At 50.5% G+C, this 14221-nt stretch overlaps 3 non-coding genes across 3 annotated transcripts; all 3 read right to left on the bottom strand.

Annotated features, from left to right (window-relative positions):
* Nucleotides 1-327: 327 nt before the first annotated feature.
* On the bottom strand, nt 328-410 carry LOC120663157. Its single transcript, XR_005670380.1, has one exon. It is a non-coding gene; the product is annotated as a small nucleolar RNA R12 (small nucleolar RNA).
* Nucleotides 411-3266: 2856 nt separating this feature from the next.
* On the bottom strand, nt 3267-3353 carry LOC120663162. The gene has a single exon (XR_005670385.1). It is a non-coding gene; the product is annotated as a small nucleolar RNA SNORD24 (small nucleolar RNA).
* Nucleotides 3354-3438: 85 nt separating this feature from the next.
* On the bottom strand, nt 3439-3524 carry LOC120663158. The gene has a single exon (XR_005670381.1). It is a non-coding gene; the product is annotated as a small nucleolar RNA R12 (small nucleolar RNA).
* Nucleotides 3525-14221: the final 10697 nt, after the last annotated feature.

Genomic DNA, 14221 nt, shown 5'->3' with positions numbered 1-14221 from the left:
CGAGCATTTTCATCAAGCAACTAGCCACGAAGCCACCTTGCTTCGCCTGAATGATCAGGAATTCAGCCAGGTTTCGATTACTTTTCATCTCAATTTACTCCCGCTCCCGTGCTGCGAACGTCAGAGATGTTGGTGATTCGTGATATCAAAGCGTAGGCGCGTAGCAGTCTTCAATGAAAAAAAATCAGGCCAAGCAAACATTCTTATCACGGCAACGACCCTCCGTCAACTAGCCAACTACTATTACAAAATACAGGGATTCAGGGGTGCAAATGAAACGCAAAACAACAACAACAACAAAGCCTACACCAGAACCCAATGTCATGTATGAGTCAGAAGTAGCTGGTTAAGATCTCATCTTTCGTTTAGAAATCAATGGGAATCCGATTGATTTTCTTCTTCATCCTCACCATTACCGTTGGTGTTTGGTTACAAGAAAAGATGATAAAAGATATATAAAATCACAAGGTTGCCTGCTTTGTTGACTTATCAAAATTTAAATGAGTTTTTTTAAAAAAATGGTTTTATTCTCTTATGAAAATGGATTTGCATGTATTCCTAGGAAGCAACATGATTGACAGTGTTCAAATAGCCCATTAGTACTTCAAACTCGAATTGCAGCCTCCGAACGGCCCCCGCGTCGCCCTCCCCACGAGAGCGACTCGGGCGGCGAACGGCCCCAGCTGCCGCCGGCCCCTTACCTCCCCCCTCTTCCGCCGCGCCACCGCCAGCAAGGCCGCGCGGCTTGCCAGGATGGCGGTGGCGTGGCTCTTCCTCGCTCTCGGCGGTGGTGGCGGCGTGCGCTGCAGCGAGCTGACGGGGGCGTGCCCTTGCGCGAGCGTGGGGCTCGGCGGAGCTGCCTGCTGCTGCTGCGTCGGCGCCGGCCAGGGCCCGTGCTGTCTCCGGGCGGCGGCAGGGAGCTTCCTTCCTCCTTCGCTTCCCCTCCTCCTCGTCCATGGCGCGATCTGGCCGCTTTCCGGGTTCGGGCGGCCGGATCCGAGGCCTTGGTGGCCGGATCCGTCGCCCCAGGAAGGGGGGGCGCCCATGGTGGAGGCGGCGGCGCCGGCAGGGGTATTGGGTCTATTGCCCCTGCGGCCAGATCCGGCGCCCCTAGGGCAGGGGGCGGCGCCCGTGGTGGTGGGCGTGCGCTGAGATGTGGTTGCCGTCAGCTGCGTTGTGGTGCTTCGGCTGGCAGCAGCTGTGTCGGCGGCGGCTTCGGCGTGCGACGGTGTGTTGCGCGCGGCAGGGTAAATCCGGTTCTGTAGGATTGCCCAGCTGGAGGGGGTGGTGGTCGACGCAGCTACACGGCTGCGACGCGCGGCCGGCGCGCCGATGCCCCTCTGGAAGGGCTTCTACGGGACGTCAGGGCAATGAATGACAACATCGGTGACGGCGAGCTGGTGATCCGGCATCTTGGTGCGACGACTGTGTTGGTGGGCTTCTTGGGCGAAAGCCTCGATGGCAGTGACGCTCGGGCGCCACTTTCCTGTTGAGGGCGTCATTTCTCCCAGCACGGCTCCCATGGGTGAAAACCCAATCCATGTGTTGGACGGGCGGCGGCGGCACTATCGGTGTCGTTTCCTTCCTGAAGGCGTTGCTTTTGGAGCTCGTCTCGACCATGATGTCACTCCCGGTGGTCAATCTAGGCTTCTCGGCACCTGGTCGACGTGAGGAGGTGGGACTGCCACGTGAAGTCAGAGCTGCTGCGTTGGGTCGTGGCTAGTCTGGCAAACACCGAGGGCGGGGCGTGGGTCCATGGCAGGAAGTTGGAGCTGCTCTTCTTGAGCTGGGCAACGATGACATGTCGTGGCCTCTTGCTTCGGACCCGCTTGTTTTTGGCATCGCTAGGCGTCTGAGGTCAGCTCTGTGGAGTCGGAGCTGCTGGCTGCTATGCAACCATGCTCGACAACGATGACCCAGGGTTGTTGTGTGTACTCTGCTGCGTCGCATGGGTAGAATAAACTTCAGGTGCCCAGTGTGGGTCTTGTTTAGCTATTTGTTCTTGTACAATGCACTGTGGGTACATGAACTTGTAGTGCTGTGTCAAATAGGTCCATAAACTTAGAAACCGGACATCTAGCCCCTCGAACTTGCGAACCCGTTCACCCCAGGTCTAGTCCGGTTTTGCATGGCTTGCATGGCACTGTGCGCCCGCAATTTGCTACAGTAAACCCAGATTTGCTACAGTTACCGCGGTTTTGTTTTCGGCTGAATCTTTGAAAAAATCATAACTCTTCGATACAACATCAGATGAAGATGATTTTTATATGAAAATTGTAGCCCTCGACGAGATCTACAACTTTCTAGTTTTGAGTTTTTTCATTTGATGAAGTTAAGTTTCCCAAAAAAATTATACAAAAGTACAGCACCATAATAATCACGTACATCTGCTTGTCGCACTAGAAAATTAATATATTTTTCTGTTTGTTGTCAAATGAAGACACTTCTATACTAAAATTTTAGTACTTTAAAAGATCTAGATTCTTAGAGTTTTAAGTTTTTATATTTGAAGTTGTTAAAATATCGATAAAACAGTATATTAAGTACGCAAAAGATGTTAAGACTTTATACTATGTTATCAACATTTTAACAACTTTAAATGTAAAAACTCAAAATTACAAGAATCTAGATCGTTAAAAGTGTTAAAATTTTAGTATACAAAGTGTCTTCATTTGACAACAAATAGAAAAATATATTAATTTTCTAGTGCGACAAGCAGAAGTACGTAATTATTATAATGCTGTACTTTTGTATAATTTTTTTGGGCAACTTAACTTCATCAAATGAAAAAACTCAAAACTAGAAAATTGTAGATCTCGTCGAGAGCTACAATTTTCATATAAAAATCATCTTCATCTGATGTTGTATCGAAGAGTTATGATTTTTCAAAAATTCAGCCGAAATAAATTAGAAAAGGAAAACAAAACCGCGATAACGGTAGCAAATCCGAGTTTACTGTAGCAAGTGCCATGCAAGCCATGCAAAACCGGACTGGACCTCGGATGAACGGGTTCGAAAGTTCGAGGGGCTAGATGTCCGGTTTCTAAGTTTATAGACCTATTTGACACAGCACTACAAGTTCATGTACCCACAGTGTATTTTACTCTTTAATTTAATTGTTTTTTTCTTAATTGAAAGGCAGAGCTGCTATTGTTCAAAAAAAATTCAAACTCGAGTTTTCCATTGGCCCCACCCACTAAAACAAACGGACAGAAAATGAATCCACGATGAAGAGCAGAGTGAATCCAGGACGAGTGATTACAGAGGACCTCAGAGATCTTGGTGGTTCGTGATCATCAGGCGGAGCTCTTGCCCCATCAAGAGTAGCAAATATTTTGATCACATCACCGGCCCGACGGAATCACAGCTGCAGAACAGGCACAACAAACTAAAAAAATTCCGCCTCCAAGAAATCAGCAAACCAATGGCATAAACATCGCGAGTCAGAAGTAGCTGGTTAAAGATCTCATCTTTCTGGTATAGAAATCAATGGGAATCCGAATGATTTTCTTCGTCATCCTCGCCATATGCCCACCGGCGTCGCAACCAAATCGCACGAACAAGAAAAACGAAACGAACACCAAAAGATTAAGACGACAGAATCATCGGGGATTTGCCTGCCTTGTCACCGGCGAATCCTGGGAAGAAACAGAGGACGGCCGGAGCTTAAAAAGCAGGCGGGAAGGACTAGGAAAGCGACCTCCCCTTGGGTTCAATCTCGCCTAAGGATAGATTGCCCGCCGCACCGGATGCAGCGCCGGGCAATTGCAATGTTAGGCGAACCAAACAAGATCCATCAACCAACCGAAGTAGCAACGCAACGAAACGGAACTGAAACGATGGGAACAAGCGCAGATCGAGGTCAAATGATCGTGGCAGGCTAGGGTTCATGGGGTGCGGCGATGAAACCTAGCTTGCCAACGAGAGCGGCGGCGCGATGGGAGGGAAGACCCTGAGGGCAGAGGCTCTGCAATATTTGTAGGCGCCGGAGCGGGTTGAGGTCGTGTGTAGGGTTTGTGTTTGGGTTCCTTCTGCCGACGGCCCGCGCACGTGGTGTCCGGTCCACACACAGGCCACAGCCCACGGCCCATGTCCGAAATGCTGTATAGCACGGGTTGGTTTCCATGTTAAGGCTGTGTTTTGGCTGCCACTGTGTATGGCCCAGCGCGAGTGGGCCGACTGCAACGGACCCCAAATTTTTGGGGCCCCCTAGATATTATCAACTGTCCCCAAGCTGCTGCCTTCGTGGTGGGCTGCTCCGATATCCTTCCCACGGACCAGCACCACTGCACCAGTACTCGATTCTTCTAATACCCATCTACATCTACAGTTAGAGCGCACGGAGTCGGCGATTCTTGATCCCGCGCCTGTTCCTCGCCGATTCCTCCTCTCCGACGGCCTCGCCGGCGTTGGAGAGCTGGGAATCGGCTTGAGAAGCGGGCGCGGTCCTGTGCATAGGTAGTTTTCTACTAGTTTTAGTTTTCTCAGTAGACTAGAGTTCCTGCTGCCGGCTCCGCTGGTGGCAGTTTGCTTTCAGGTTGGTGGCCGTGATGTGCCATCTACCGGCGCTTCCCTCCGAGGCTCCTCCGGCGGTTGTGGCGGTGACGACGCAGCTCCTGATAAAGCTCTTGTGAGGTATGTTCTACACCAACTTGAGCCGGGTTGGTGGTTTGGGATCCCCTTTTTAGGTCTTCTATTCATCGATTGGAATCGGCCGGTTCTTAGTTTTGTTCTTCACGGGAGTTGGAGGACAACCGAGCGGTTGCTACGATCGATGTTGATGAAATCCATCGGGGGCACCGATGTTGTTAGGCTTTGTCGCTGTCTGGAGGTCACTCACCAGCGTCGACGAAGATTTGCTAGAGCGTTCATCGATCTACATGCACACGCCGGTGTGCTGACTCATGGAGCATCAAAAAAAGTTTCTTCGTTGAGGTGCAACCTCGACGTTGTTCTCGTCGACGAACGCGAGCTCTGGGCTCCGGCGAAGACGGCAACCGGGAGGCTTTTACAAGGACCACGATGTAATTTCTGTTTTCTTCAGGGGTGTCTTTTTTTTTATCAAGACATACCTGTATTGATGTTAAGGAAACTGTACAAATATGCGTACAAGTACATGAACATCCAAAAAGGATACAGACAGCAGGAATTTTGTAGAAAGACCCCTAACAAACCACAAAATTATATTAAAGACCCTAGGACCTTCCACACCTCCAATCTTGCCGAACCTGCTCCCGCCGGCCACCGTCGGAAGTCGCCGGTTTGCCGTCTTCCTCACCAGATCAGGAGGAACCATATTGCCACATGGCTTTGAAGAGTCGCAGTAGGCACTCACCCACACGGATGAGATGAAGGCTTCGCTGATAGCCCATCGACTGGGGTCGCACCCCAAGCTCCTCCGATCTTGGACCGCTACTCGCCGTCGACGACCTCTGCCGTCAAGGGAAGCACGAGTTTGGTCCATCCTCCAACCCTCCACGGAACCCGTATCCTGCTCTGCAGCCTCAAGGCAAAGGCCTCGTACCTTCACCGCCTGCCGGAGACGAAGAAGTACGGAAGCCAAACTCCTGTACAGGAGCTCCACGTCGGGAGCACCTCCTCCACAGGCTCGCTGGCAACGCTGGAGAGAAACCCCACCAAGACGAGGACAAGCCCGAGAGGACTTATTCCACCATGACACCGTCGCCGCCACCGTCTCGTCGCCAACGCTGAGAAACACACCTTTAGATCTACTAGGACCTACAGCTTTACACCCACTGCCAACCGGCGTGAGCGCAGGGGTCCCCGCCACCTCCCAACGGCCCTGAGGCCAACGGAGGCGGAGGGGACCGCCGGCCCCGCCGGCGACGACCGTGGCGCCCTTTTCATCCTCTCTCAACTGTAGCTAGACGAGAGGATTCGAGAGAAGGCTGGTTCAGGGGTGTCTTTGTAAGGCTGCTGATGTAATCTTTACCATGAATAAATAAAATCCATCCCGGCTTTCTCAAAAAAATATATATTATCAACTGTGCTTATTTGCAAATTGTAGGGACGACGCTCGTGGCCAACAGATTCCCCAATACATACTCTCTCCGTCCCTAAATAACTGTCGCTTTCGCTTCTCGAGAAATAACTTTGATTAATTTTATATAAATAAATATTAATATATATGATACATAATTAATATCATTAGATATATCTTTTAATCTAGTTTTTTAACAAATTTATTTGGAGATACAAATGTTGCACATTTTTTCTACAAATCAAGTCAAACTTATGGCACGCACACCAATAGTGATACTTAAAAAGGGATTATACTGCCACAACTCACAGGCTCGGGACGCACAACTGCACAAGCAGAGATTACTACGGAGCCAACTAACATTTTACTGCAGAGAGCACACGCTAGCTAGCTGATAACTTAATGACAATGAATATAGATAAATAAATACATGGAATAATATATGTTAATTAGTTGACAGGGAAATACTGCGTCTCTCTCGTATCAAAGGGCGCGCTTGAGCGTCACGATAATACTGATAAACCCGACTAAGGCGGAGGTAGCCCATGCGATGGTCGTCCGGTACCTGTAACAAAGCGCGTACACCTTGATCCACGGCCTCTTCCTCCTGCAATTTTCAATCTGCACCATGACGCGGGCGTAGCAGCGTCCCTGGCGCAGGCTCTGGAGGCTGGTGAAGAAGTCGAGCGCCTTCTTGTTGCTGAGGCCTGCTCCTCCCTGCAGGACACCCTTGGTTCGCAGCTCATGCACGTCCTCCTCCCTGTGCGTCAGCATGCAGAGGAGGAGGAGGTAGGAGCAGACAGCAGAGTCCACACGTTTCACCGCTCGACCCAGGAAATCCGGGGTGGTGCACAGCTCCAGGGCCGCCATGTTGACGAGCGAGCTTGCGCGCGCATCGTTGAGGGACAGCGGCGCCATGGAGAGCTCGTTGAAGATGATCCATTTCCTGTCGAGGCCCATGTCTGGGAGCTTCGTTGTGTTCGTTGGCTGTGAGGAAGATGCCCATCTCAGCGAGCTCCACGGCACCGGCGGAAGTTGCTATCGACTCCATTTTCTCTAAATCTGAATCTGACACGTTGAGTTTGCTACTGCTTTTTCCTACCATGTAGTGCCGGAGGAGGCCAAGAAGGTGCGGTACTTGGTAGTCTTCATCCCAGTCGACATGAGGCAGTGCTTCGAAAATCCGGTCTTGCAGACAGTCATCGAGCCACCTAGCAATGAACTTCTTCTTCTTCTCCAAGGGCTCGGACGTGCACTTGTCCATGATGGCGTCCACCACCTGCCAGGGGATCTGGTTCTCAAGCAGCATCATGTCATGAGCGATGTCAGGGGCATTGGACTCGAAGAAATCGAACAGATCGAACAGCGCCCGCATCGTAATTCTTCGGGCGCGACCTTTTAAGGATGTACATCACCAAGAAGCAGGCGTCGTAGAACATCATTGGCAGGAAGTCGTCGTCGCCGATACCTGCCATCACGTCCTTGTCGTAGAGGTCGCGGGCGCAGGTTTTGTCGACACCAGAGATGACGGCGCCATACAGCTCCTCGACCGGGCGGCCGCGGGATTGCTGGATGCAGCAGTAGGCAGCCACATGCTTGGCCTTCTCTGCCTACTTGAGCTTGTCGGAGTGGTGGCGGTGGTAATAAGAGCCGATGGCCACTACCTTGGGCACAGTACACCAATCACCGAGATCCCGAATGCTAGGAGGGTACCTATGCATCTTCATTTTCATCAATTTGGCATCAGCCTTGAACTCATCCTTTCTTTCCACGAACAGCTTCGTAGGGTTATTCATATACATCTCCATTTGCGCCTCAAACGACGACAGATCCTGATGCTGTGCGGCCGCAGCATAGTAGTTGTACTCAAGCAGTTGACGCTAGAGCTGCTGCCCACCGCTAGAGCTGCTGCTAGCAGGGACGGCATATGGTTGCAGGCTCCAGGACGAACCAAAGATGTCGGCGATGGACGCGTACTGCAAAGGGTGGCCGACGGCAGGAGCAGGAGCCCACACTTGTGTTGAGCATCATTTGCTGGTGATGCTTCTTCAGTGGTCCCGTTCATCGCCAGCTGAAGCTCGTAAGGTCCTGCCCATGCAGCAGCGGATTCCATATATGCTAGGTCCAATCGCCAAGCTGAACGCACGCAGTATGGAGTTTGCTGCAATACGCACTGCAAAAAATTAAAAGAATGTAGGCAATGGCGAAGAGTGAAACATGCAAGAGAACGAAACTGCATGCTAGCTAGCGCGCGCGCATATATATATATATATATATATATATATATATATATATATATATAGACACACACACACACACACATATATATACACACATATATATATACACACACATATATACATATATATACACATATATATATATGTATATATATATGTATGTATATATGTATATATATGTATATATATATATATTCAGGCTTAGTAATAAGAGATCCAAATAGAGAACAGAAAAGAATATATACTTACAGCGAGCTGAGCACGGCAGAAGAAGCACAGCCTTCTCGACGCTCCTTTTATAGAGCGTCAGTTCCTATTGTGCAGATTGTCATCGATCTAACGTTGCCCAATTGCTTTACGACAACGTTTAGCCTCGATGCATGGTTGGGGAGCCGGATGCCCCGTCCCCCTCCCCCTCCCCCACACCCCAACATGATTGGTCAAGCTAGTAATGGTTTGGACTGCAACCGGTTCTAACAGTTTGGTTCTCGTTGTGGTTGGCTGTAGTTCAGTGGGAAATGGTTTAACTTTCTAAAGTGGTCTAATTTGATTTGGTTTTACTGGAAAATCAGATTGGGTCGGTTTGGTCTAGACTTCAATCTGCTACTTCCTATCCTTTCTCTGTACGAGCAGAACGACGGCGAGGGCGAGCAGCCGCTGGCACCGCGCGCTGTCCGGTCCATCGATGCCCCAAAAGCCCGAGGTAGCTCGTTTGTTTGGCTAGAGGAATATGGTTTGGTGTGGTGCGGTTCAGTTCGGTTTTGGTTTCAAATCACTAGCAGATTAATTTGGTTCGGCTTTCGAGGAATATGGGTTGGTGTGGTGCGGTTTGAATGGTGAGCATATTTAGCAGTCGAATTGGTGTGGCTTTGGTCTGCATACGAGACCATTAACAGCTTGAATGGTTGGGGCCACCACTTCTCACTCACGACAAGATTTACAGTTACCACCAACCACATTGTATCGCCCGCCAGAAAGAGTCCTTTATTGTAAGAGAAGAAGCTTGAGGGTATCTTTAATTTTCTATGTAGTTGGTGCCATGGTGGCATCAACGTCTGAGGATCTGGATCCACACTATATATCTTTTACGTACATACATACACTATGATCTTGATTGATCTGAAAATACATACGTCAATTTGGGGGAGAAGCATCCACTAGCACGCGATATATACGTCAATTTGGTGCACCCACTACAACACATGCTCTGAAATGGATGCATCTACTAGCCTTGTTGCTACTGCACCGGCTTCACAACAACCCCATGCTTCATCAAGTGGCTCAACGCTTATAAAGGGAAGTTGATTGATGCTAGTTCAACCGAGGGGGGGGGGGGGGGGGGGGGGGGCGCCCAGTGATAAATAACAAGCTGTACTACTGTCACAAATGTTGTGCGAAAGGGCATGTGAGGGCTGATTGTACATCAGTTCTTTTTTACCAAATTTGTGAGGCAAAAAATCATGTTGCAGTCACACTACTAGAAAAAGTGCCTTTGGCACCTGTTGGCATCCGGGACCAAAGGCGGTACCTAGTGGCTAGGATACGAACTCGTGACCTCTTGTCTCACGTGAATGAGGGGAAGATATTTTCCTTTTGAAGTAACCTGTGAAACACTTTTAGTACCGGGTGGTAAACATTATCCGGTACCAAAGGCTAGACATAGGTACCGGGTGATGTTTTCACCCGGTACTAATGTGGAAGGATCCATTAGTACCGGGTGGTAACACCACCCGGTACCAATGTCTAGCATTTGATACCGGGTGGTAACACCACCCGGTACTAAAGGATCCCTGGATCTTTCTATGCACTTCAAAAGAAGCTTTGGTACCGGGTCATTTTGGTTTTTGTACCTTTGAGGTGGACCGATGGCCTCTTTTCTAGTAGTGTCAAATGCTCACCATGGCGCCAGCGACGCTTGACTTTGCGCGCACATGCTGCCCCATCCTGAGTGCGTGGTTGCAGTGGCGAATCTAGGATATAAATCTAGAGTGGCTCATTTTCCTCTTCTTCTTACTCACTTCTCTTCTTTTCTTCTTCCTCTCCTTTATTCATGGTTGAAAATTATTGGAGGGCTTTACGAGGGCTCCATAGAATCTAGGTACGAGTCTAAATTACTCCCCTGAACTATTGCCAAAGTCTGGATAACCTCCTGAATTATAACTTGGTTCAATTTACCCCTAAACTATGCAATTTAGTTCATTTTACACCATAATATAATTTATCTTTTTTGCTTCTCCATACACAAGTTGAATTTTGATTTCAAATTGTCCGGCGATGTTATACGGTGCTGAATGTTGGCCTACAAAAAGGCGACATGTCCAGCAACTGAGTGTAGCAGAGATGCGGATGTTGCGGTGGTTTTGCCGGCACACAAGGAAGGATAGAGTCCGGAACGAAGTTATTCGGGATAGGGTAGGGGTGGCACCAATTGAGGAGAAACTTATCCAGCATCGGCTAAGATGGTTTGGACATGTCCAACGAAGGCCTCCTGAGGCGCCGGTGCGTAATGGGGTTCTTGAGCGGGTCGATAATGTAAATAGGGGTAGAGGTAGACTTAAACTGACATGGAATGAGTCGGTTAAGAGAGACCTTAAGAATTAGAATATTTCTAAAGAGATAGCTTTGGATAGGAGCGCTTGGAGACTAGCTATCAATGTGCCTGAACTTTAAACTTATTTCTTTCGGGTTTCATCTCTAGACTACCCCAACTTGCTTTAGACTACCCCAACTTGCTTGGGAAAAAAGGCTATGTTGTTGTTGTAGTAGTGGACATCACAATGCATATTTCAAAAAATTATTATAATTTTTTATCATTATTTTTCATATAATTTTGAATTCCAATGATTAATTTATTATTAAATATCCTAATCTATCAAAATAATGATAAAAACTTATGATGTATTTTTCTAAGATGTGTTATTATGTGTACTATCAACTTGTAAAATTTTAGCTTAAGACTCCACCTATGCATGGAGAAATGAAAAATACAAATTGTATTAGTGGATAATTTAAACCAAAGTGCATAGTTTGGGAGTTAAAATGAACCAAATAATAATTTAAGGGGTTATCCAAACTTTAGCTATAATTTAGAGGAGTAATTTAGACTTTTACCTAGAATCTATGAGGTTAGAGGGTTGGAGCCCCTAGCAGTCTCCTGCGTCCACCTGGTGCGGAGGCGGAACGAGATCCTCTGCCGTTGGGTTCTCAGCGGCAGAAAGACGTTCGGCTGATCTGGAACGTGGGATGCGCATCCAATGGCAAGAATCACGCAGCAGAAATAGAATGGACTTGTTGGCCCATGAGGACGATGCAGCCCAGTCCAGATGCCATGGGGAGGAGGAAAAACAGTGCCGCCACCGGCGAGCTGCGGCCGCCAGAGCTGCCCTTGGACTGCTCGAGTTCCACTCCCGGTCCTGATGCACGTCAGATCGCGCGTTCGCGCCCCCGCCGCCCACGCCACTGCCGACTGCGCTCGTCAGTACCATCGCCGAGGATGCCGCGTGCGAGCTCGTGGACTGCGGAGTCGCCGCCACGTCTGGGAGCTCCTTCTCCTTCGCATCCGCGACCACGTCGCAGCTTATCATGGAACATTGGAACGGATCCTCGCGCAAGTCTTATTTTGACCTCTTGTTCATCCTCCCTTCTGTTCTTGATAAAATCCGGACACCTCATGTGCAGTTGTCGCTCATCCTCTGCGGTGGTTCATGCTTGGCAGCACCGGTGCCCTCCCCATGCTGGTGCGCCTCTTGGCCCTCAACGGCGGCGACCAGCACAGCCCGATCAGAACCACTCCGCGATGACCGAGGTGATGGGATTGGGGACGAGCACGGCATAGCATCCCGACGTCGATGGGCAGTGAAGAGCGAGGCGAGGCACCCGGCGGTGCTGGACGGCGATGAGAGAGCTGCAGGACCTGGCGACGCGTTGGCGGCGGCGACGAGATGCTTGCTGCCGACGGTCCCTTTTTCCGCGGCCAGAAGAAGGAATTGCGTTCGGTCCTCGTGAGTGCAGGCAATTGGGCTGTTTAGTTGCTCATAATGGTCTGATATATGGGCCGTATAGTCAGGAACTTACTTAGTGTTTGTGTGCGTCGTCGGATGCTCATCCCGCGTTCCAGATCAGCCGAATGTCTGTCTGCCGCTGAGAACCCAACGGCAGAGGATCTCGTTCCGCGGAGGCGGCTTGACCGAGTCCACCACGCCCGTCCTTTTGGCTGTGGGTCTGGCGAGGCGGAAAGGCCAATCCATGCACCGGTCGTCTGAGAGGCTCTAGCATTATTTGTAGGCGCCGGAGCGGGTTTTTTTTATATTAAACATACTTGTATTAAACCAAAAGATATGGTACAAAGACCAGTACACATACAGGCACGTTATGGCCAGATACAGAGGATACGTGATCCACCAGACATTTGACACAAAGGTCCCTGAAAAACACGACATTTACAACGAAGACCCTAGAACCTTTGTGAACAAGATTCCGCCGCCGATGAGACTCGCCATCCGCCGCCGGAATCGATCTCCATCCACCCATGGCCAACCGGAACCCCATCGCTAAGAAGCTTTGAAAAGAGCCGCAATAAACACTCGCCATGAACGACGAGATGGAACCACCACGGGAAGCCCATCGGCCGGGGACGCACCCCGAGCTCCGGTGACCTTGGACACAGATCCACTGGCGACGACCGGAACCGTCACGAGAAGGTTGGACCTGCTCCACTCGCCAAGCTTCCACCAGACCCGAAGCATCCTCTCTTTCCACCAAACAAAAAGCCAACGAGCTCACCTTCTTCACCGGACGACGAGACGCCGGTGACCACCTCCTGTACAGCATCTCCACCACGGGAGCACCATCTCCACGGACCCACCATTGCCGCCAGAGTGAAGCAGCAAAGGGACGGGGACAAGTCCGAGAGGACTTATTCCGATGCGCCGTCATCGCCGCCACCTCGCCGACGCCGCATGGACACCAACAACTAGATCTACTAGGACCTAACCTACCCGCACCGCCCGGCTGGAGCCCAGCAGTCTCCGCCCCCTCCCGATGACTCTGAGGCCATCGGAGGAAGAGGAGACCGCCATCCCCGGCGGCGGCCGCGAAATCGCCTTTTCTCGCTCCTTTGAACTGTAGCGCCGGAGTGGGTTGAGGTCGTGTGCAGGGTTTGGGCAGGTTGGGTTTGGGTTTCTTTTGCCGACGGCCCATGCACCGGTCCACACACGTAGGCCACGGCCCACGGTCCATGTAGGAAATGCTGTATACTAGCCTGGTACAGGTTAGGTTGGTTTCCCCATGTTAAAGTCCTCTCGAAAAAAATTTGTAAAGTTCGAGGGCTGTGTCCATTTTTGCGATTTAACGGCCAACGGGCACACCAATTCTATTTCATCGACAAATATTTGACCGGTTTTATCGAGACGGTAATTTTTCAACAATGGACGTAAGGAAATGGTCCTTGTTTACATAGTTTTTCGATTTGTATATACTCTATATCATTTGAAGTTTCAACATTGGTGATGGCTTTGTTAACCTATAATTTTTTAACAGCACAGGCAGGCCACCACCACACCACACCTCCGCGTCGACGACGACCCCTTTGCTCGCTCCTTCCTTCCTCGCCCGCTCCTCGGCAGCAAAGCGGAATCCTCTCCCTCCGCCACCGTCCCATCATCACTCGCGCACGGCGGCGACGGTTCTCCGGTAAGCCTCTCCTGCGTTCCCGGCGGTTTCCCTCGATCCAACCACATCGGAACGAGTCAGCAACGGGGACTCCACGCCCGCGTCACTCTCCTCCCGGGGGCGACACGGGCGGCACCAAGCCACCACCGCCGCCGCCCCTCCCCACCTTCGCCCGCGCCTCGCTGCCGCTTGAGCAGGGCTTCGGAAGCCCGCGTCCCTGCTAGGATGGCGGCAGCGGGGCTCTTTCGTCGCGAGAGGGCGCGGTTTGCGCAGATATGGAAGGACACGCGGGCGAGTGCTAGCGCCGGTT

This window comes from Panicum virgatum, chromosome 2N (assembly GCF_016808335.1).
Source record: "Panicum virgatum strain AP13 chromosome 2N, P.virgatum_v5, whole genome shotgun sequence".
Classification (NCBI taxonomy): Eukaryota; Viridiplantae; Streptophyta; class Magnoliopsida; order Poales; family Poaceae; genus Panicum; species Panicum virgatum.
This window is presented reverse-complemented; position numbering and strand designations above follow the sequence as displayed.